Source organism: Balaenoptera physalus, assembly GCF_965194825.1.
Source record: "Balaenoptera physalus genome assembly, chromosome: 5".
In the NCBI taxonomy this organism is placed as follows: Eukaryota; Metazoa; Chordata; class Mammalia; order Artiodactyla; family Balaenopteridae; genus Balaenoptera; species Balaenoptera physalus.
Genome location: NC_138884.1, coordinates 1,186,235 through 1,210,008, shown reverse-complemented (window position 1 = coordinate 1,210,008; position 23,774 = coordinate 1,186,235). Strand labels below are relative to the sequence as shown.

Below are 23,774 nucleotides of genomic sequence, written 5' to 3'. Positions count from 1 at the left end.
TTGGACTGGATTTAAAAAATAAAATGAAATTAAGGGAAAGTTGGGCTCTTCTGAGACCCAAATAACTTAGTTTGCTTATGTCACTGCTTATAGCATGTTCGCTGAGGACAATTATTCGGAAATCTCAATGAACGTAGTAAAGATTTTGCTGAATATTAAATCAGAATCGAGAAATAGAATTGCATATCTTTGTGGTTAATTTCTTTGCTTTGGAGTTAAATTTTGGAAATGGGAAATTCTGTGAAGTATTATGTTGCATGAAAACAAATTAATTGACTTCTCTGCATCCTAGGGAGGTGTTTGCAGTTGAGACAGATGAGAACAGAAAGGATTTGGCTCAGTTACTGCCAAGATCCACGTCGTGACTGTGTCCTGGACGGGATGGGTGAGGTCATGTCCACAGCTATGCTCCCCCGTCAGGACTGCTCTGTCTTAAAAAATTTTTATTTTATCTTGGAGTATAGTTGATTAACAATGTTGTGTTAGTTTCAGGTGTACAGCAAAGTGATTCAGTTATACATATACATGTATCTATTCTTTTTCAAATTCTTTTCCCATTTAGGTTGTTATATAATATTGAACAGAGTTCCCTGTGCTATACAGTAGGTCCTTGTTGGCTATCCATTTTAGACATAGCAGTGTGTACGTGTCGTTCCCAAACTCCCAGTCTATCCCTCCCACCACTCCCCCCCCCACCCCGTAACCATAAGTTTGTCCTCTAAGTCTGTGAAGTCTGTTCTCAATCTGCAAATGCAACAGGTTTCAACTGAAACATGGCACATTTTATTCCTCAGTGATAACAAATTAGTTACCAACAGAGACAAGATTGGAATTTTGCGTGGCAATTTTTCACATCCTGCTTCTCCAAAAAGTGTAGTTTTTTAAAAAAAATGATTTGGCATCTCCCTCTTTCTTATACAATCCTGTTTTCAAAGAATACTTTAATATTCAGGTTTTGTTTTAAAATAATCAACCCGGTTTATTCTGTTCTAAAAATAATGGTCACTATAAAAGTTAAGATATTTTTGTATGCATTTGAATTTAATTTTTTTTTATTGAAGTATAGTTGATTTACAATAGTTGCATTATTTTCTGCTGTACAGCAAAGGGACTCAGTAATACACATATATACAGGTTGGTGTTAGTAAATGCAAACTATTACATATAGAATGAATAAACAACAAGGTCCTACTTTATAGTGCAGGGAACTATATTCAATATCCTGGGATAAACCATAATGGAAAAGAACATTTGAAATTTTGACTCTTGTCCTAACTATCTCTCTGAGCCAGAGTTTCTTAAACTTGCCAAACCTATGTCCCTATTTATTACATAATTTAAAATAAATAAGCTTAAATTTTCTCATTAAACTTCTTTTTTTGGTGAATGTTTTTGAAAGTGATATTAACTCTTCTTGCTAGAGTAACGTTACCAGCAAAAGTATTCATTTACTGGGTATTTTAGATTGACTTATATTGGAGGTCTGGTCCCTGGAGTGCCGATTCCCAGAGAGATAGACATGCAGGAAGTTTACTGGGGAGAGTTCTTGGGCTCAACACCTAAGGGGAAAGGAAGGAAGCAGGACTGGGAAGAGGGCACTGCATGCTGGGCAGACTCAACAGAGACTCCAGCCCATGCTGCGGGAAGCTCTGGAGGGGAGATGGCTGTTCAGAGCAGACTTACATTAAGACCCTGTAGGCACCAGGCTCATATCCTCCTGCACTGAACCAACAGCCATTAGGTGTGGCCGCCCCCAGGAAGTAATCCTGCCCATTTCAGTGGAGGGCAGTTTCTGGAGAGGCCGCGGGGTGGAACCTGGCTTCAGGTTGGGGTGGGATGGTACCCCCCCACAAAGAGTTAGTGCCTTTAAAAAATGTGCAGCCGAATGGATCCTAGACTCCATCATCACCTTAGAAAAATGAATTTAGTAAAATTGTGTAAAAAATGTATAAATGACTGGAAATCACTTAAATTATAATGTTGGGGTTATCAGAAATCCTACCCTTCAGGGAGACATTAGCTGCATTCTCTATCCACCTTCCTCTAGCTTCTGTTTTTCAAAGTAGTTTTTGGAAGTAAAGTTATCGGAAAATAAATAACATGGACTTTGGAGGTAGATTTTTAAGGATTAAAACAGGGTTCAAAACAAGTTTTACTACTTACCAGCTGTCTGATCTTGGACAGTAACATCTTGAAGCCTCTGTTTCCTTGTTCTAAGAAATGAGAACAATCATGGGGTGAAAATTAAGTGAGAGAATTTTAATAGAGTCCACTTAGAGGGAGCTGGAGTTTATTTTCTTCCGACCATGGAATATCAAACTCCACAGCAATAACAATTGACATCAACATTAGGAACTTTGTATTTTCTTATTAACTTAAAAATCATTCTTCTGTCTGTTGCTGGTAATAAAACTCTTCTTTGATGAGAGTAGCCTGCCCAAGAAGAAACTGGAGTCTACAGGTAGAGGGTTTAATTGGTGTTGCCAAGTGGGCTGGCAACTTTACCACTCAGAATTACAAACTTTTTAATGGTTTGTTAGAAAACAACATTTGAAGCAAAAAAAAAAAAAAAGCCTGACTAATTAACTAATTAATTATTATCAATTACTATTGATAATAAATAATCACTACTTATTTGTTGTCAGTCATTTTTTAATGGTCATTGGCTTTTTACCTCTCCCCATTAATAATATGTGACTCCTCAAAGACTTCACAAAACTTGAATACATTTATTTCAACATTATTTACCAAACTAAAAGTTCTCTCAGATGAAAGATTGTTGACTTTCTAATTTTTTTGAGTCCTTTTTAAAAAAATTTATTTTATTGAGTATATTTGATTTATAATGTCATGTTAGTTTCAGGTGTACCGCACAGTGATTCAGCACAGTGATATATATATATATATCTGAATCATATATATACATATTTTTTCATATTTGTTTCCATAATGGTTTATCACAGGATATTGACTATAGTTCCCTGTGCTCTACAGTAGGACCTTGTTATTTATCCATCCTGTATATAATAGTTTGCATCTAATCAGAAACTCCCGACTTTCTATTTTTAATTGCTCTCACCCTCCACAGGAAGTGCTGAGAGCTAGCAAATGGAGCACCTCAAGTGGGGAAGATGCCTGCGGTGGTTCTGCCTTGGACATCAGAGCCCCATCTTTCCTTCTTTTTTTTAAGTTCTGATAGTTAATTCCGCCTTGTTCTTCTGTGGCTCAGCAAAAGGATTTATCTTTTTGGCTTCGTTTACCAAAATGCTCCTTTGTTCTGTCCTTTATTCCTTCTAATTCTTTTTCACTCAGCACGTTTCTGAGTCTGAGTATGAACAAGCCACCGGGTAAGAAAATGAGGACCTTAGAACCTCCTTCATGGGCTAATCCTTGAAGACAGGATTTGTACCTGATGCCCCGCAGCCCTTCAAGGGGCTTTGTGGGCAGAGAAGTGGGACCGGCTGACAGGGACGGGATCAAGAATGGTCTTGTAGGAAGTGCTAAGGGGTTTAGATTTTTGCGGTGGGTGATGGAACACAGTTAATGAATTCTGAGTAGAAAGATGAGATGATTCAATTTACATCAAGGATAATTAAAGCTATAATCCTAACAGGTTGGTTTTGTTCAAAGTTTTGATATCGAAAACAGTAACGAGATGCAAAGATTTTCTGAACTTCAATATCATTGTTAGTGACCTTCTCAGTCTCTCAGTGACCCTGATGGGGTCAGATTCATTTCTCCTTCCTCTAGACACATCCCTGTGTCCCTATAAATGTTTCATTTAGTTTACTACATATTGAAGATGGAGTAGGCAACCATTAGAGGTCCTCCTAAAATACCAATAATCTACTCTCAGCTGGAGATGACTACGCTACTGCACTAAAAAAAAAAAAAAAAAAAAAAAATTTAATTCCTTCCCATTCAGTTCTGTTTCTATTTTTACCAGATCTGCCTTTTCAAGGTAGCGCTTGCCACTTCCACACACACGCGGTACCTGCACCCATCTCTCCTGTGATGGACGCCAGCTCCTCCCTCTGTGCCCTGGCTTCACCCCTTAATTGGCTTCATCCTACTCCCAATCAATCCCGGAGCCCTTGACTGTCTACTGCAGAATGAATCTTAAGTATTGATATTCGCCCTTCATTCCAGATGCAGTGTTATGACACTGGCTCAGGCCTCATCATTTTCACTCTGAACTGTTGAATCAGCCCGTTGACCCAGACTCTGCCTCTAATTTCTCCAAAGCATGGATCATGCTGCTGTCCTAATTGTCTCTAAAATCCAGCTTGGTCACGTCGTTCCACTGGAGAGCCTTCTGTGCTCCCATGGGGTCCAGGCCCTCAGCAAGCTCTCAGAGAAGGAACTCTAATTCATTGAGGAATAAATTTGCTAATGAAAGTAAAATTTGAACAAGTCTGAATGGAGGAGGAAAGGTTCAAGCTGCCCTGTAGTCCCTGGTTTTCCATCCTTGGGCAGAAGAAAGGGGTTGGTTATCAGATGAAAACGGGTGCTGGACAAAGGGGCCCTTAAGATTCACCGGGTTTAGGATCTAGGGAGGGGTCACCCTATTTGATGTCTGAGAAACTCAGTGGAACAGATGAAAAAACAGCTGCATGAAGTGGTTGACGGCACAGCCCCGGCAGGATGTTCTTTGGGAAGCAAAGTGACAGGTGAGTTAGAATAGAAAGACCAGGGTGACATTCAACGGCCAAGATCCTAGTGAAAAACAATTCTTTTGGAGACACGCCTGCGAATTCCCTGTTTACCGAAAAACAGGAGAATACTTTCACACATTGAAAAGAACTGAATTAAGTGGTTTGCTGCAAACCGGCATTTAGGCTCGGCCTGGCCTGGGAGAATCCCCTTGAACGTTCTGGGGCCTCCCCTCCCCTGACAGGTGACAGGCTCTCCCCCAAGGAGGGCACAGCCTCTCCGAGGCATGCTGGCTTGTTCCTTGCTGCCCCTGGGCACCTCTGGACTCTGGCAGCATTGGTTTCCTCTTTGTGAAATTCTCCTTCTTTCCCTGCTGATTACAATCCTGAAGCTCATTGTTGAGAACCAATTTAAGCCAACTTGTGTGTTCTTTTTCAGAGCTGGCACAAGCCATAGGGAACTTTGAGGTGAAAGACGGTCAGATGTCACCCACCCACGCCACGTCCAGGCTTTAAAGAACACAAGTCTCAGACCAAATGCTGTCCCTCACGTACACTTAACACACACGCACACACACACGTACACACACTGGTTAGCAAGGAGTTATGAAACCGTACATGCATATCCCATCTCTAGGGCAGCACTCCAACCACTGTCTTGCAAGAAAAGTTCCCTCAAGGCAAGGACAGCCGTGTCCCAGCACAGGCTCCGCTCTGTGTAGAGTAGCAAGAAGGCTCCAGAACTCCATCGGACAGTAGAGGAGCCACCCTGGGCACCGTGGGGGCCTTACACCTGGTTCACCCAAGAGCAGGGAGGGCCCACGTGTAGCTAACCCACACCATCCCAGCTATGACATCACACACCTTCCATCCATACGCTAATACACTACTGCTTTCCCAGATGCAAACCCTTTCCTGATATTCACTACTTTACTTAGCAAAATGTGTAGTATTGATTAAAACGGCAGTGATGGAGCATTTGTGGTGGCCGGCTCTGAGTCTGCTCTTCCTGGCACAGTGCTGGCTGAACAGCCCTGGAAGGTGGGTTTTTGCCCAGAGTGGCCAAATACCCCATTTTTATGTCACTCTCTGTAAACTACAGACATCAAAACAATCTGGCTCATGGCATGATGTGGGAAAAGCATATCCTTGGGGTGATCCTCCAGGGGCCAGGATTCTAAAAAAAAGTAAGAACTCTTTTGGACACAACCCCATGAATTCCTGGACCACCAAAAATCCTGGGAAATCAGACAGATATGGATTAAATCTGAGCACCACCATTTAGTTCTTGAATGAACCTGACACGTTACTTTTCTGATCCCCTCTTTTTTCATCTGTAAATTAGGGTAAAGATCCAGGCATATACGTATTCTCTAAACAAGACATCCAGTGGGTGCTGGAGCCCCCTGTGGGACTGGGGTGGTGGAGTCCAAATTTGCAGGAGTCTTATGGGACAGTTCTTAACAGCTGTTAAAAGAATCATATTATATAGAAAAACAAAGGCAAGCAATACTCAGAACTTATCACTTCCTGATTATTTTACTACATTTTCCCATTTTCTGGTTTCTCTGCCCCTTAAGTGTATAGCATAAAGTTGTGCGAACACAAATATCTTCTCAACTCTATTTTCACTGACTTCATGTAGTTCGGTAGCTTGAGATCAGACATGGTGAAGTGTTCATACCATGGAAATCAGCAAGCATGAAAAATCAGAGTCTGATTGATCATTTTGTTGGTTGTCTCTAGACTTAAGAAAATATTGAAGAAAATGTCAAGAATGTGGATTAAGCTTAAAATTGTGTCATGTTCTTGCATAATGAATAGCATGAAAGATTGAAGAAATATAAAAACTATTACTAATCCTGCAAAGTTGCTCACATCATTGACAAACTAATGAAGTTCCAACATAGGACATTTGCAATTACACTCATTCATTAATTGCAAACATTGGTTGTCTACGGACACAAGCGTATAGCAAAAATCAATGGAAGTGAGAACATTCTATATGGAAATTACAATAAAGAGGATTACTCAATTCATTCTTTGTTAATTGTGGGCTATGTATATCTATATCATTCATTTTTAAAAAAAATTTTACTGGAGTGTAGTTGATTTACAATGTTGTGTTAGCTTCAGGTGTACAGCAAAGTGATTCAGTTATATTATATCATTTATTTTTATAATAAAATTATGTACACACACACATATATATTTATTCTTTTTTTCTAGAGGACTAGTTGTTAAAAATTTACCAGCACTCTTTTGCATATATCTTTCTCTTAAGTCCCCGCTCAAATGCTACATCCTTCATGAAGACTTCTTGCCTAAATCAGTGTGAAATTCACCCTCTGTTTCCCATAGCAAGCTGGGACTCTTCGAAGTGCTTTTTACGCTAAAGAGTAGTTAGTTGTGCATATATCTGTTTATCTCTTTATGTTGTAAACTCCTAGAGGATAAAGTGTTATATATCTTAATTTTAGCATGTCCCATGTTTAGCTTTATGCTAGACATGCCCCAGCATGTCTAGCATAGAGATCTACACAGTAAGACTCTCAGGAAATATTTGTCAAAAAATTGACTATTTCTCTAGGCTTAGTTTGTATAGCATTATAAAATCTACTTCCTTTTATCCTATTGAGTCTATAAAGTTTTTCCCTTGCCCACTCATAGATTAGCTGACAGTAAGAGTGGACTTGAAATCAAGGAATTGAATTAATATTTGTCTTTCTCCAGATTAGTGACATGGACAACATCAGTAAATCTCTTAAAATTTGTTTATTTCTTTTTTTCCTGGGGAATAAACAAGCTTTCTTCTTCTTTACAAAGATACGCTGAGTAAGCGAGAAAAATCTGTGCCAGGATAGAATTATTAGAGTCAGCTAATAGAGTCAGGATAGAACTGAGTCAGCCTTTTCTTCCCTGCATTTTTCTGGGTCTGAGATTCTTCCCCTTTGTTTAATAAAAATAACAATAATGATAAAATAATAGTAATAATAATAATATTAGTTAAAACTTTTATGTACCTACTGTGTTCCAAACGCTTTACATGTCTGAGTCACGGAATCCTCCACACATGATTATGAGTCAGGTAATACTAATAGTTAGGTAATTATTATTATTATTATTATTAACATCTTTATGGGAGTATAATTGCTTTACAAGGGTGTGTTAGTTTCTGCTTTATAACAAAGTGAATCAGTTATACATATACATATGTTCCCATATCTCTTCGCTCTTGCGTCTCCCTCCCTCCCACCCTCCCTATCCCACCCCTCTAGGTGGTCACAAAGCACCGAGCTGATCTCCCTGTGCTATGCGGCTGCTTCCCACTAGCTATCTATTTTACATTTGGTACTGTATGTATGTCCATGCCACTCTCTCACCCTGTCACATCTTACCCTTCCCCCTCCCCATATCCTCAAGTCCATTCTCTAGTAGATCTGTGTCTTTATTCCCGTCTTGCCACTAGGTTCTTCATGACTTTTTTTGTTTCCTTAGATTCCATATATATGTGTTAGCATACGGTATTTGTTTTTCTCTTTCTGACTTACTTCACTCGGTATGACAGACTCTAACTCCATCCACCTCACTACAAATACCTCCATTTCGTTTCTTTTTATGGCTGAGTAATATTCCACTGTATATATGTGCCACATCTTCTTTATCCATTCATCTGATGATGGACACTTAGGTTGCTTCCATGTCCTGGCTATTGTAAATAGAGCTGCAATGAACATTTTGGTACATGACTCTTTTTGAATTATGGTTTTCTCAGGGTATATGCCCAGTAGTGGGATTGCTGGGTCGTATGGTAGTTCTATTTGTAGTTTTTTAAGGAACCTCCATACTGTTCTCCATAGTGGCTGTATCAATTTACATTCCCACTAACAGTGCAAGAGTGTTCCCTTTTCTCCACACCCTCTCCAGCATTTATTGTTTCTAGATTTTTTGATGATGGCCATTCTGATGGGTGTGAGATGATATCTCATTGTAGTTTTGATTTGCATTCCTCTAATGATTAATGATGTTGAGCATTCTTTCATGTGTCTGTTGGCAATCTGTATATCTTCTTTGGAGAAATGTCTAGTTAGGTCTTCTGCCCATTTTTGGATTGGGTGGTTTGTTTTTTTGTTATTGAGCTGCATGAGCTGCTTGTAAATCTTGGAGATTAATCCTTTGTCAGTTGCTTCATTTGCAAATATTTTGTCCCATTCTGAGGGTTGTCTTTTGGTCTTGTTTATGGTCTCCTTTGTTGTGCAAAAGCTTTTAAGTTTCATTAGGTCCCATTTGTTTATTTGTGTTTTTATTTCCCTTTCTCTAGGAGTTGGGTCAAAAAGGATCTTGCTGTGATTTATGTCATAGAGTGTTCTGCCTATATTTTCTGCTAAGAGTTTGATAGTGTCTGGCCTTACACATAGGTCTTTAATCCATTTTGAGTTTATTTTTGTGTATGGTGTTAGGGAGTGTTCTAATTTCATACTTTTCCATGTAGCTGTCCAGTTTTCCCAGCACCACTTACTGGAGAGGCTGTCTTTTCTCCACTGTATATGCTTGCCTCTTTTATCAAAGATAAGGTGACCATATGTGTGTGGGTTTATCTCTGGGCTTTCTATCCTGTTCCATTGATCTATGTTTCTGTTTTTGTGCCAGTACCAAACTGTCTTCATTACTGTAGCTCTGTAATATAGTCTGAAGTCAGGCAGCCTGATTCCTCCAGCTCCATTTTTCGTTCTCAAGATTGCTTTGGCTATTCGGGGTCTTTTGTGTTTCCATACAAATTGTGAAATTTTTTGTTCTAGTTCTGTGAAAAATGCCAGTGGTAGTTTGATAGGGATTGCATTGAATCTGTAGATTGCTTTGGGTAGTAGAGACATTTTCACAATGTTGATTCTTCCAATCCAAGAACATGGTATATCTCTCCATCTATTTGTATCATCTTTAATTTCTTTCATCAGTGTCTTATAGTTTTCTGCATACAGGTCTTTTGTCTCCTTAGGTAGGTTTATTCCTAGATATTTTATTCTTTTTGTTGCAATGGTAAATGGGAGTGTTTTCTTAATTTCACTTTCAGATTTTTCATCATTAGTGTATAGGAATGCAAGAGATTTCTGTGCATTAATTTTGTATCCTGCTACTTTACCGAATTCATTGATTAGCTCTAGTAGTTTTCTGGTAGCATCTTTAGGATTCTCTATGTATAGTATCATGTCATCTGCAAACAGTGACAGCTTTACTTCTTCTTTTCCGATTTGGATTCCTTTTATTTCTTTTTCTTCTCTGATTGCTGTGGCTAACACTTCCAAAACTATGTTGAATAATAGTGGTGAGAGTGGGCAACCTTGTCTTGTTCCTGATCTTAGTGGAAATGATTTCAGTTTTTCACCATTGAGGACAATGTTGGCTGTGGGTTTGTCATATATGGCCTTTATTATGTTGAGGAAAGTTCCCTCTATATCTACTTTCTGCAGGGCTTTTATCATAAATGGGTGTTGAATTTTGTCAAAAGCTTTCTCTGCATCTATTGAGATGATCATATGGTTTTTCTCCTTCAATTTGTTAATATGGTGTATCACGTTGATTGATTTGCGTGTATTGAAGAATCCTTGCATTCCTGGAATAAACCCCACTTGATCATGGTGTATGATCCTTTTAATGTGTTGTTGGATTCTGTTTGCTAGTATTTTGTTGAGGATTTTTGCATCTATGTTCATCAGTGATATTGGCCTGTAGTTTTCTTTCTTTGTGACATCTTTGTCTGGTTTTGGTATCAGGGTGATGGTGGCCTCATAGAATGAGTTTGGGAGTGTTCCTCCCTCTGCAATATTTTGGAAGAGTTTGAGAAGGATAGGTGTTAGCTCTTCTCTAAGTGTTTGATAGAATTCGCCTGTGAAGCCGTCTGGTCCTGGGCTTTTGTCTGTTGGAAGATTTTTAATCACAGTTTCAATTTCAGTGCTTGTGATTGGTCTGTTCCTATTTTCTATTTCTTCCTGGTTCAGTCTCGGCAGGTTGTGCATTTCTAAGAATCTGTCCATTTCTTCCAGGTTGTCCATTTTATTGGCATAGAGTTGCTTGTAGTAATCTCTCATGATCGTTTGTATTTCTGCAGTGTCAGTGGTTACTTCTCCTTTTTCATTTCTAATTCTATTGATTTGAGTCTTCTCCCTTTTTCTCTTGATGAGTCTGGCTAATGGTTTATCAATTTTGTTTATCTTCTCAAAGAACCAGCTTTTAGTTTTATTGATCTTCGCTATTGTTTCCTTCATTTCTTTTTGATTTATTTCTGATCTGAACTTTATGATTTCTTTCCTTCTGCTAGCTTTGGGGGTTTTTTTGTTCTTCTTTCTCTAATTGCTTTAGGTGCAAGGTTTGGTTGTTTATTTGAGATGTTTCCTGTTTCTTGATGTATGCTTGTATTGCTATAAACTTCCCTCTTAGAACTGCTTTTGCTGCATCGCATAGGTTTTGGGTCATTGTGTCTCCATTGTCATTTGTCTCTAAGTATTTTTTGATTTCCCCTTTGATTTCTTCAGTGATCACTTCGTTATTAAGTAGTGTATTGTGTAGCCTCCATGTGTTTGTATTTTTTACAGATCTTTTCCTGTAATTGATACCTAGTCTCATAGCGTTGTGGTCAGAAAAGATACTTGATACGATTTCAATTTTCTTAAATTTACCAAGGCTTGATTTGTGACCCAAGATATGATCTATCCTGGAGAATGTTCCATGAGCACTTGAGAAAAATGTGTATTCTGTTGTTTTTGGGTGGAATGTTGTATAAATATTAATTAAGGCCATCTTGTTTAATGTATCATTTAAAGCTTGTGTTTCCTTATTTATTTTCATTTTGGATGATCTGTCCATTGGTGAAAGTGGGGTGTTAAAGTCCCCTACTATGATTGTGTTACTGTCGATTTCCCCTTTTATGGCTGTTAGTATTCGCCTTATGTATTGAGGTGCTCCTATGTTGGGTGCATAAATATTTACAATTGTTATACCTTCTTCTTGGATCGATCCCTTGATCATTATATAGTGTCCTTGTCTCTTGTAATAGTCTCTATTTTAAAGTCTATTTTGTCTGATATGAGAATTACTCCTCCAGCTTTCTTTTGATTTCCATTTACATGGAATATCTTTTTCCATCCCCTCACTTTCAGTCTGTATGTGTCCCTAGGTCTGAAGTGGGTCTCTTGTAGACAGCATATATATGGGTCTTGTTTTTGTATCCATTCAGCCAGTCTGTGTCTTTTGGTGGGAGCATTTAATCTATTTACATTTAAGGTAATTATCGATATGTATGTTCCTATTCCCATTTTCTTAAATGTTTTGGGTTTGTTATTGTAGGTGTTTTCCTTCTCTTGTGTTTCTTGCTTAGAGAAGTTCCTTTAGCATTTGTTGTAGAGCTGGTTTGGTGGTGCTGAATTCTCTTAGCTTTTGCTTGTCTGTAAAGGCTTTAATTTCTCCATCACATCTGAATGATATCCTTGCTGGGTAGAGTAATCTTGGTTGTAGGTTTTTCCCTTTCATCACTTTAAATATGTCCTGCCACTCCCTTTTGGCTTCAAGAATTTCTGCTGAAAGATCAGCTGTTAACCTTATGGGGACTCCCTTGTGTGTTATTTGTTGTTGTTCCCTTGCTGCTTTTAATATGTTTTCTTTATATTTAATTTTTGATAGTTTGATTAATATGTGTCTTGGCATGTTTCTCCTTGGATTTATCCTGTATGGGACTCTCTGTGCTTCCAGGACTTGATTAACTATTTCCTTTCCCATAGTAGGGAAGTTTTCAACTATAATCTCTTCAAATATTTTCTCAGTCCCTTTCTTTTTCTCTTCTTCTTCTGGGACCGCTAGAATTCGAATGTTGGTGCGTTTTATGTTGTCCCAGAGGTCTCTGAGTCTGTCCTCAGTTCTTTTCATTCTTTTTTCTTTATTCTGCTATGCAGTAGTTATTTCCACCATGTTATCTTCCAGGTCACTTACCCGTTCTTCTGCCTCAGTTATTCTGCTATAGATCCCTTCTAGAGTATTTTAAATTTCATTTATTGTGTTTTTCATCATTGCTTGGTTCCTCTTTAGTTCTTCTACGTTCCTGTTAAATGTTTCTTGCCTTTTGTCTATTCTATTTCCAAGATTTTGGATCATCTTTACTATCATTATTCTGAATTCTTTTTCAGGTAGACAGCCTATTTCCTCTTCATTTGTTAGGTCTGGTGGGTTTTGACCCTGCTCCTTCATCTGCTGTGTGTTTTTCTGTCTTCTCATTTTGCTTGTCTTACTGTGTTTGGGGTCTCCTTTTCACAGGCTGCAGGTTCACAGTTCCTGTTGTTTTTGGTATCTGTCCCCAGTGGCTAATGTTGCTTCAGTGGGTAGTGTAGGCTTCCTGGTGGAGGGGACTAGTACCTGTGTTCTGTTGGATGAGGCTGGATCTTGTGGGCACGTCCACGTCTGGTGGTGTGATTTGGGGTGTCTGTGGCCTTATTATGATTTTAGGCAGCCTCTCTGCTAATGGATGGGGCTGTGTTCCTGTCTTGCTAGTTGTTTGGCATAGGGTGTCCAGCACTGTAGCTTGCTGGTCGTTGAGTGAAGCTGGGTCTTGATGTTGAGATGGAGATCTCTGAGAGATTTTCGCCGTTTGGTATTACGTGGAGCTGGGAGGTCTCTTGTGGACCAGTGTCCTGAAGTTGGCTCTCCCACCTCAGAGGCACAACCCTGATGCCTGGCTGGAGCACCAAGAGCCCTTCATCCACATGGCTCAGAATAAAAGTGAGAAAAAATAGAAAGAAAGAAAGAAAGAGGATAAATAAAATGAAATGAAATAAAATAAAGCTATTATAATAAAAAATAAGAAAAAATTATTAAGAAAAGGTTTATTAAGAAAAAATTTTTTTTTAATTTTTTAAAATAAAAAATAAAAAAATTATTAAGAAAAAAAATTTTAATTTTTTAAAATAAGAAATAAGGAAAAAATTATTAAGAAAAAATTTATTAAGAAAAAAAAATTTTAATTTTGTAAAATAAAAAATAAGGAAAAAATTATTAAGAAAAAATTTATTAAGAAAAAAATTTTTTTAAGTAAAAAAATAAAAATATGGATGGACCAAACCCTAGGACAAATGGTGAAAGCAAAGGTATACAGACATAATCTCACACAGAAGCATACACATATACACTTACAAAAAGAGGAAAAGGGGAAAAAATAGTATATCCTGCTCCCAAAGTCCACCTCCTGAATTTGAGAGGATTCGTTGTCTATTCAGGTATTCCACAGATGCAGGCACATCAAGTTGTTTGTGGAGCTTTAATCCGCTGCTCCTGAGGCTGCTGGGAGAGGTTTCCCTTTCTCTTCTGTGTTCGCACAGCTCCCGGGGTTCAGGTTTGGATTTGGACCCGCCTCTGCGTGTAGGTCGCCTGAGGGCGTCTGTTCTTCGCCCAGACAGGACAGGGTTAAAGGAGCAGCTGCTTCGGGGGCTCTGGCTCACTCAGGCGGGGGGAGGGAGCGGTACGGAGGAGGCGGGGCGCGCCTGCGGCGTCAGAGGCGTCGTGACGTTGCAGTAACGTGAGACGCGCCGTGCGTTCTCCGGGGGAAGTTGTCCCTGGATCACGGGAGCCTGGCCGTGGCGGGCTGCACCGGCTCCCGGGAGGGGCGGTGTGGAGAGTGACCTGGGCTCGCACACAGGCTTCTTGGTGGTGGCAGCAGCAGCCTTAGTGTCTCATGCCCGTCTTTGGGGTCCGCGCTGACGGCCCCGGCTCGCGCCCGTCTCTGGAGCTCGTTTAGGCGGCGCTCTGAATCCCCTCTCCTCGCGCACCAGGAAACAAAGAGGTAAGAAAAAGTCTCTTGCTTCTTCGGCAGCTCCAGACTTTTTCCCGGACTCCCTCCCGGCAGCCATGGCGCACTAACCCCTTCAGGCTGTGTTCATGCCGCCAACCCCAGTCCTCTCCCTGTGATCCGACCGCAGCCCGAGCCTCAGCTCCCAGCCCCGCCCGCCCCGGCGGGGGAGCAGACAAGCCTCTCGGGCTGGTGAGTGCTGCTCGGAGCCGAGCCTCCGTGCGGGAATCTCTCCGCTTTGCCCTCCGCACCCCTGTGGCTGCGCTCTCCTCCGTGGCTCCGAAGCTCCCCCCTCCGCCACCCGCAGTCTCCTCCTGCGAAGGGGCTCCTAGTGTGTGGACACCTTTCCTCCTTCACGGCTCCCTCCCCCTGGTGCAGGGCCCGTCCCTATTCTTTTGTCTCTGTTGTTTCTTTTTTCTTTTGCCCTACCCAAGTACGTGGGGAGTTTCTTGCCTTTTGGGAGGTCTGACGTCTTCTGCCAGCGTTCAGTGGGTGTTGTGTAGGAGCAGTTCCACGTGTAGATGTATTTCTACTGTATCTGTGGGGAGGAAGGTGGTCTCTGCGTCTTACTCCTCCGCCATCTTGCCCAGACCCCTATTATCTTTTTAAGATGAGGAAACTGAGTTCCAGAGCATTTAAGTAACTGACCTAAGACCTCACAGCTAGAGAGGGACGGACAGTCTAGCTTCAGAATTAAATTTGCCAAAGCAGTTTTGCTCTACCGGAAAGAGCCCATCTTTTGAGAGGAAAACAAATTTTTGTGTTTTCAAAGATTAAAAGCATGAAGGACTCAAAACATATAGTTTATCTATAGCCTACAGATTTGAGAAGAATTCAAATCATAATATAAGAGGGAAATTTTTCCCAAAAGGAGATAAAATTTTACTGTTTGGGAGAGGATGGGGGATAAGAGAAAAGGTAACCACCTCAGGGGTAGATGTTGGTGTGGCCTCAGAAAAAACAGTGCTACTCTGGTCAGCTCTGCCGGGTGGTAAAGGAGAGGAGATTATCTCCCAGATATTGTGGTGGGCACCCAAGGTCTCACTACTAGGTTGCAGATGGGGGTACTGGTCTCCCAAGAAGTCCCTACCAGCCCTCTTCCCAGGTGTGAGCGGGCAGAGCATGGTAACCTGGATGGTCTAAGGCAGGGGACCTGGGGGAGCTCCATGGGGGCTCTGGGGTCCCCGAGATCACACAAGAGGAACTCAACAGTTTCCCGTCACAAACAAGAGGGGCTGAGAGGGTTGAAAGGGTCCTACCAGCCACAAGGAAGCCATGCTTTCAGCAGACCCGGGGGTTACTGAAAAGGCTTGTCTATAGACCAGACACAATGATGGTTCTACACTGACAATGTGATATGTAACCCGTTCTAGATTTAAATTCAGAGTTAACTGACTTTTCACCTGGAGTTATGGAGTAATTTCTAATTTCACCGACTTACTTGAGGGATGATTAAATGATGTTTCATGCAATAGAAAGAATGCGGATTTAGAGAAGATATTACATTGGATCTAAATTTAGGATTCTCTCAAACTAGAGTTAGAAACTATGAAATCTAAACTTGTATGCTCTCTTCAACCAGTACCTGCCCACTGAAATATAACAGAGAATTAACCAACGTCTTAGTGGACATGTATTCGTTATATGTACATGTGTGTATGTATGTGTGTGTGTGTATGTATGTGTGTGTGTATGTATGTGAGCGTGTGAATGAATGCTCACACACACACACTCACGTAGACACACCCCTTGCCAGACTGATTCACCAATTATTTCTTTGTCTACCTGTTCCTTTGTTTTTTTTTTTTTTTTTTTAAAGATTTATTGATTGATTGATTGATTAATTGCTATGTTGGGTCTTCGTTTCTGCACTAGGGCTTTCTCTAGTTGCTGCAAGTGGGGGCCACTCTTCATCGCGGTGCGCAGGCCCCTCACTATCGCGGCCTCTCTTGTTGCGGAGCACAGGCTCCAGACGCGCAGGCTCAGCAGTTGTGGCTCACGGGCCCAGTTGCTCCGCGGCATGTGGGATCCTCCCAGACCAGGGCCCGAACCCGTGTTCCCTGCATCGGCAGGCAGATTCTCAACCACTGCGCCACCAGGGAAGCCCCTGTTCCTTTGTTTTTAAGACACCACACTTTCCTGAGACGTATTGCCATAGTGGGTAAGAGTGCAGGTCTGGGGCCAGACTCCTGGAGTTTAAATCCTGACCCCACTTCACACTACCTGGGCCACTTGGATGCGTTATTTAACCTTTCTGCAATGCAGTTTCCTCACCTCTAAATCCCATGAGGGTTGTTGGGGAAATCAAACATATTAATGTTTTTAACATAAAAGGGCATGTGCCCTGTGACCTCTCTGCCTGGTCTTCATTTTGGTGACAGAGGAAGGCAGTGGCCTTACCCTTGCCCTGCGACCTCTGGGGTGTGAAGCATCACAGGTGAGGCCCGGGCTCTTCCCGGGATCATTTCCTGTGAGCGCGGCCTCGCTGTCCCAGGACACACTCCAGTCTCTCCAATCCCTTCTCTACCTTGCTTACGTTCTTGGCTTTTCATGGGAAAGGAGACTTTGCAAACAGCACAGGAGCAATTATCTCATGAATAATGATTCCCAGGAGATCACCTTTAAAAAATTAACATTATTAGGGGAGGGATAAATTAGGAGATTGAGATTGACCTATACACACTACTGTGTATAAAGCAGATAAACAACAAGCACCTACTCTATCCTACTCTAAAGCGCAGGGAACGCTACTCAGTACTCTATAATAACCTATATGGGAAAAGAATCTAAAAAGGAACATAGATACATGTATGTATAACTGGTTCACTGTGCTGTACACCTGAAACTAACACAACATTGTAAATCAATTATACTTCAATATAAAATAAAAATTAAAAAATTAATATTATTAGGGGAGAGATAAATTAGGAGATTGGGATTGACCTATGCACACTACTGTGTATAAAGCAGATAAACAACAAGCACCTACTCTATCCTACTCTAAAGCGCAGGGAACGCTACTCAGTACTCTATAATAACCTATATGGGAAAAGAATCTAAAAAGGAACATAGATACATGTATATATAACTGGTTCACCGTGCTGTACACCTGAAACTAACACAACATTGTAAATCAATTATACTTCAATATAAAATAAAAATTAAAAAATTAATATTATTAGGGGAGAGACAAATTAGGAGATTGGGATTGACCTATGCACACTACTGTGTATAAAGCAGATAAACAGCAAGCACCTACTCTATAGTGCAGGGAACTCTACTCAATATTCTATAATAACCTGTATGGGAAAATAATCTAAAAAAGAACATAGATACATGTATATATAATTGGTTCTCTGTGCTGTACACCTGAAATTAACACAACATTGTAAAACAATTATATTTCAATATAAAATAAAAATTTAAAAACCAGTATTATTAAAGAAGCGAAGTGCGTGTTGAAGAAAGAAGTTAATGCAGCTTTCAGTCCTGAGAATCATGTTTCCCTCACGTCCGTTTCAGCTGTCATGGTACATGGAGCTGTGGTTTCTGTCTTTCACCCTGTTCTCTGCCTCCCATTTCACAGATCATCGCTTCCAAAGAATGAGTTTGCTGCTAATGCTTGAAGCCATGAGTCCATTTTCTGATCTACTAGTTTTAGGGGTTTGTTTGTTTGTTTTTGTTTTTTATAATTTTATGTATTTATTTATTTTTGGCTGCGTTGGGTCTTCGTTGCTGCACGCGGGCTTTCTCTAGTTGCGGCGAGCGGGGGTTACTCTTCCTCGCGGTGCGTGGGCTTCTCATTGCAGTGGTTTCTCTTGTTGCGGAGCACGGGCTCTAGGCGTGCAGGCTTCAGTAGTTGTGGTACATGGGCTCAGTAGTTGTGGCACACGGGTTTCAGTAGTTGTGGCTCACCGGCTCTAGAGCACAGGCTCAGTAGTTGTGGCGCACGGGCTTAGTTGCTCCGCGGCATGTGGGATCTTCCTGGACCAGGGCTCGAACCCGTGTCCCCTGCATTGGCAGGCGGATTCTTAACGACTGCGCCACCAGGGAAGCCCTGTTTGTTTGTTTTTGGAACCAGGTTTTGTCTTTAGGATTTAGAATCCTGCGTGAATTTGTTAGCATGTAGTGAGTATTTACTTTCACATTTAAAAATGACTTATCAGTACTTGTACAATTGTTTCTGTTTATCAACATGTCACCACCTAAGGCCTCTGGTTTCAGAATCACTTTTATTAGAGAAGCCAGCAAAAACACACACTCTGACTAATGTTTTTAAGAGAATGGTCTTGCTTGGGTTCCTAATGCTTCTGGCTAAAATAGGGGCAATGAGTAGCTTGTGGTTCTTGCCCTAGGATTCTGTAGCTACTGAGTTATCAAAAGAAAACTGATCAAATGTGAATCTAAAGGGAGGTCGAACTGTAAAATTAAGAAAACCAATATCGTTTTAAATCCCTTGAAGATGACAACTGGAGATTTACTTTCTCTTCTTTTGTTTGGTAGAGTTTCTATTCTTTCATTTGAAAGTATTACTGTGAATTTTTGTCGTGTAATTTACAGAAGCATTCCAAATCTGTAGTACAGAGTACATGAAATTAGGTTAGTGGGCTCTTATACTCTTTTGTTATTGAGAAACTTTAAAAACCAGGTCAAGGACTATGTATTCTGAAATATTCCAGACAAATTTTGAGGTAAATTGATACCAAGTATATTTTAAAAGCAAATTTCTGAACATAGGCTAATATAACACATTATTTTTTCTAAAACCAAAAGGAGTTACCTTACTGTATCTTCTCTGATAATTTAAAGTTATTCACAGTTACAAGGAAATAGAATAGAAGACTGAAAGGTAATGAAGCTATATATTTAGTAAAATTCTAATATTTTGTCCTTTAATATTTGATCTTATGTTTTTATCAGGGAACCATTATTTTCTAAAAATATGGTTTCTAAAATATAGGACCCCATTTTCTTCACTCTTGACTTAGGTGTAAGTGCTCCTTAATTAGGCTGACATTGAATTGAATTCTGAAATTTTAAGAAAATTGTGACATGGTTTCTTGGGATGTCTGAGAAATCATTAAAAACATGGTATAGTGTAATAAAGTCATTTACCATCTTACTTGTCAGAATGTCAATTTCACATCTTTATGAGAAAGAAAACTTGAAATTGCATATCTCATTGGGAATAATGAATCTTTTGCATGAGACACATCTGATTTAAGGCAGACCTTAGGGCCCCAGATTTTTCACGTGTAAGATGAAGTTTATTAGATTATCTGCCTAGCTCTAATATTCTTCACTTTCCTAAAAATTCTGAGTGAAAAATAAGCAAATATGATTCTAAAAGAAAATATTTATCAAAGAGGCTTCTAATGTTTTTTTCTACCCATATTTCCACCAGAGTAATTTGGAATTAATATAAAGCAACTCTGTAATAGAAGCGGCTTAGCTTGTTGCTACCTGATTAATTTCAGGCCCCTGCATTCCAAGATGAAACTTCAGTGTTCTGTGGCCTTCATCATACAATCCACTATAGTGCTGGTGGTGTGCAGTTGAAATTTGGGAAAACACTAGGGATTATAGCCCACCTGGAATAATCTAATAGTGGTTTCCATGGTAAAAAAAAAATTGACCTAAATGACCTCATAAGTTTCTACTTTCCGTGATGCCCTAATTGCATTGCCCAAGACAAATGCCACGTTTGATTTCATCCACAGTCTGTGATGCTTGATATCATTATTGTTCTTTGCATATATGTATTCATTTCAGGACTATCTCAGCTTTCATCATAAAATCTCATTTCTCGCCTTAATGCAGATTCCACCAGGTTTTACTAACTTTCCAGTGCACCTGAGAACTTAGAAAAGTTCGGTGGTGGGACTTCCCTGGTGGCCCAGTGGTTAAGACTTCACCTTCCAATGCAGGGGGTGTGGGTTCAACCACTGGTCAGGGAGCTAAGATCTCACACGCCTTGCAGCCAAAAAACCAAAAAAAAAAAAAAAAAAAAAAAAAAAAACCAAAAAAACAAAAAAACCCAGAAGCAATGTTGTAGAAAATTCAATAAAAATTTTAGAAATGGTCCACATCAAAAAAAAAAAAAAAAAAAAAAAAAAAACACTTTCAGTGGGAGGAACTGATTCCCCGTGAAATTATGTAGCAGTCTCAGCAGTGGAAACATACCTGCGTTTCACATAATCGAGGTTGGAAGAGACAATGCGGCTGTGAGCTCTCAGATACTGAGCAATATTTTTTTTCTCCAAAGGGTATTATTCTGCTTCAAAGTAGAAATATCACTGGGACCAGGCTTTCTTGGACACATCTGTTAACAAATACATCTGCTGCAGAGTGGCATCAGCGTCACTGGGAAGTCCAGCGATGTCTGTCCTCGGCTGGGCCAGTAGTAGGATGTGCTGTCACGGAACCGGGCTCCTTTGCAGCGATGCTGATAACACAATTCCAGACTATTGTAAAGGCCCGGCGATGGTGCGAGGTGTGTGCAATGGTCACAGTGGTGGCGACCTTGCAGGAACAGCCAAGGGGGCTCAAACTTCAGACGGCTCTAGGGGTGGGACTTCTAGAAGCAAGAGGGAAAGACAGTCCACAAGGGTACTTCTGATTTTATACAATGAAAAAACTCAAGGATGGATATGCTACTATGTATACGATAGATAACTAATGAGAACCTACCGCATAGGCACAGGGAACTCTACTTGATGAAAAAAATGTTCTTATTCTTAATGAAAAATGTGAGATTGAGGGCTTCCCTGGTGGCGCAGTGGTTGAGAGTCTGCCTGCCAATGCAGAGAACACGGGTTCGAGCCCTGGTCTGGGAAGATCCCACATGCCGCGGAGCAACTGGGCCCGTGAGCCACAACTACTGAGCTTGCGCGTCTGGAGCCTGTGCTCCGCAACAAGAGAGGCCGCGATGGTGAGAGGCCCGCGCACCGCGATGAAGAGTGGCCCCTGCTTGCCGCAACTAGAGAAAGCCGTCACACAGAAATGAAGACCCAACACAGCCATAAATAAATAAATAAATAAATAAATAAATAAATAAACCCAAAGTTAAAAAAAAAAAGTGAGATTGAAAGATTAAGTCTTGCAAACTGGTACAATTTGATGTCTAAACAAATAATGGGTTACTGATTTTTGTCAAATGGTTACCTTTTCTGAAAATGTAATAAACTCTATTTCAACGCCAAATAAAGGATGGCTAAGCAGGAGACTGATGGCGGTGCCCCAATAGAAAGTCACGATTCCTCACCAAGCTCCTGGACCTGAGCCGGTCCTCACACCTGGAGCCGCTCACTGAAGGAGAAGCCGGATTCCCAGGAGGATGGACCCTGCATCGCTGCACGCAGGGTATTCGGTGGTCCCTCCGCAGTCCTTCCCTGAAGTGAACTATGAACGTTAACTCACGTAAGGGCGCCCTGGGAAGTCAGAGATGCTCAGACGTGCAGAGACCCTTCCCCAAGGGTCTAGGTTAATATCATCAGCTAGAGACCCCCAGTGCCAGTGCGACCCCCTGGGAGCACTGAGGCAGGTGGCGGCCGGGAAAGAAACGGGATCCTGGCCCAGGTCCTGCTCACAGTGAGCATCCTTGGTAGTTGACAGAAGCCTCAGCTGGTTCTTGATCTTTGACGTAAGGGCTACTGTAGTGGGAAGTAGAAGCCCTGAAACTGCCCCCTTCTTCCCAAGACAGCAAATCCATCCTGCATCTTAGGAGTGAACGGCAGGGGTGAGTGTCCTGCTCACAGAATCCAAGGGGGTCTCCATCATATTCCCATTAAGTTAACCAGTCTGGTCTTTACAGAAATATGATGGATGATGGTGGAATTCCACAAACTGAATCAAATAGGAGCTTTCATTGCAGTTGTTATGCTGGATGTGGTACCTTTGCTGGTACAGATTAACAAACATTCTTCCCTCTGCTAGGCTGCTGTTGATCTGATGAATGCCTTCCTTTCCATCCGTATTGCGAAAGAGGATAGGAATTGTTTGCACCTTACTTAGGACAGATGTTTACTGTGTTGCTTTAGGTCTATGTTACATCTTCTGGGGACCTGGGCTTGACATCCTGTGGTGTGTCACATTGGTCTGCTGTGTTAGAGACCACAAGCTAACAGGACCAGATGAGCACAAAGTGTGTGCATTGTGTTGAGACACGTGAACCCCATCGGGTGGGAGACAAACCCCATGAAGGTTCAGGGGCTACCACATCAACCAAGTGTGTAGGGAGCTTAGTGGCCTGTGGAATTCAGGACATCCTTTCCAAAGTGAAGGACAAACTCTGGCATAGCTCACCTCCCACCACGAAGAAATACAACTCTAGGTCAATTTCTCTCAGGTTCTGGATACAACATAGTCTACCTTTGGAAATCCTTTTCTAACAACTATACCAGTTATGTGAAAAGCTGCCAGCTTTCCTCAGGGCCCCAGGCAGGAAAGAGGTCTGCAGCAGACCTAGGCAGCAGCAACGAATGACACATCATTCAGAAAGCAGCAACTGGAATGTCATTGGTCCTTTGTAGAGACCTGACCATGGAACATCCAGTGACCAGCCTCATGTGGTCAAAGACCTTCATCTTGAGCAAGGTTATGCTGAACCACCAAGATCGGGCAAGCCCAGCAGGGATCCAGTGGAAGAAGGAAGTGATGCCACAGGCCCCAGTCACAGGTGGGGCCAGGTGGCACAAGCGAGCTGTGCAAGCAGGTGGCGCAAGCCCCTTCCCATCCCACCTGCCACCTCGCCCCTCTGGCTTCGTGTGGCGGCTGAGGTCCCCTAGGGCCGTCTGATGAGGAGGAAGAGGCCGGCGTGGTTCATTCATCAGTGTGCTCAGCGTATCAGTGGCAGCCCAGAAGGAGCTGCTGCTCACTGCAGCCTCATCCAGGACGGCCCGGAAAGCATGGTGAGGGGAAACCCTCCCCCTGGCTGGGGTTCTGGGAGGCGCCCCTTAGTCATCACTGCGTGTGAACAGACAAGCTGAACAACGTAAGACTATCCACAGACTCATGGGGGTTGGTGCTGATCAAACAGGGGCCTGAATAGGGAGGACTGGAAGACCTGGTCCAGGAGGTCTGGGGAAAAGGCGTGGGGACGGATCTTCAGGGATGCTGAGGCAGCAAGAAGTTCTTGTCCTGACGCCTGTGCTGGGATCAGACTAAACGCCCACTGGAAAGCACCCGCCATTGAAAAGACATTAAACACACAAGTAGACTGAATGACCTGGCCAGTTAGCCTGTGTCAGTGACCACCCCAGGGCTGTCCTAAGGGCTGGAGAGGTGTCAGGGAGGTG

General features: G+C 41.5%; 2 long non-coding RNA genes across 2 annotated transcripts in view; one reads left to right on the top strand and one right to left on the bottom strand.

Annotated features, from left to right (window-relative positions):
* Positions 1 to 5,391: 5,391 nt before the first annotated feature.
* Positions 5,392 to 23,774, bottom strand: part of LOC309660851 — a 67,918-nt gene continuing 49,535 nt past the window's right edge. The window contains exon 3 of the long non-coding RNA XR_014263679.1: positions 5,392 to 8,092. This is a non-coding gene — a long non-coding RNA (uncharacterized lncRNA). The remainder of the gene's footprint in view (positions 8,093 to 23,774) is intronic.
* LOC309660834 overlaps positions 14,422 to 23,774 on the top strand; it is a 71,254-nt gene continuing 61,901 nt past the window's right edge. Inside the window, exon 1 of the long non-coding RNA XR_014263662.1 lies at positions 14,422 to 14,472. This is a non-coding gene — a long non-coding RNA (uncharacterized lncRNA). The remainder of the gene's footprint in view (positions 14,473 to 23,774) is intronic.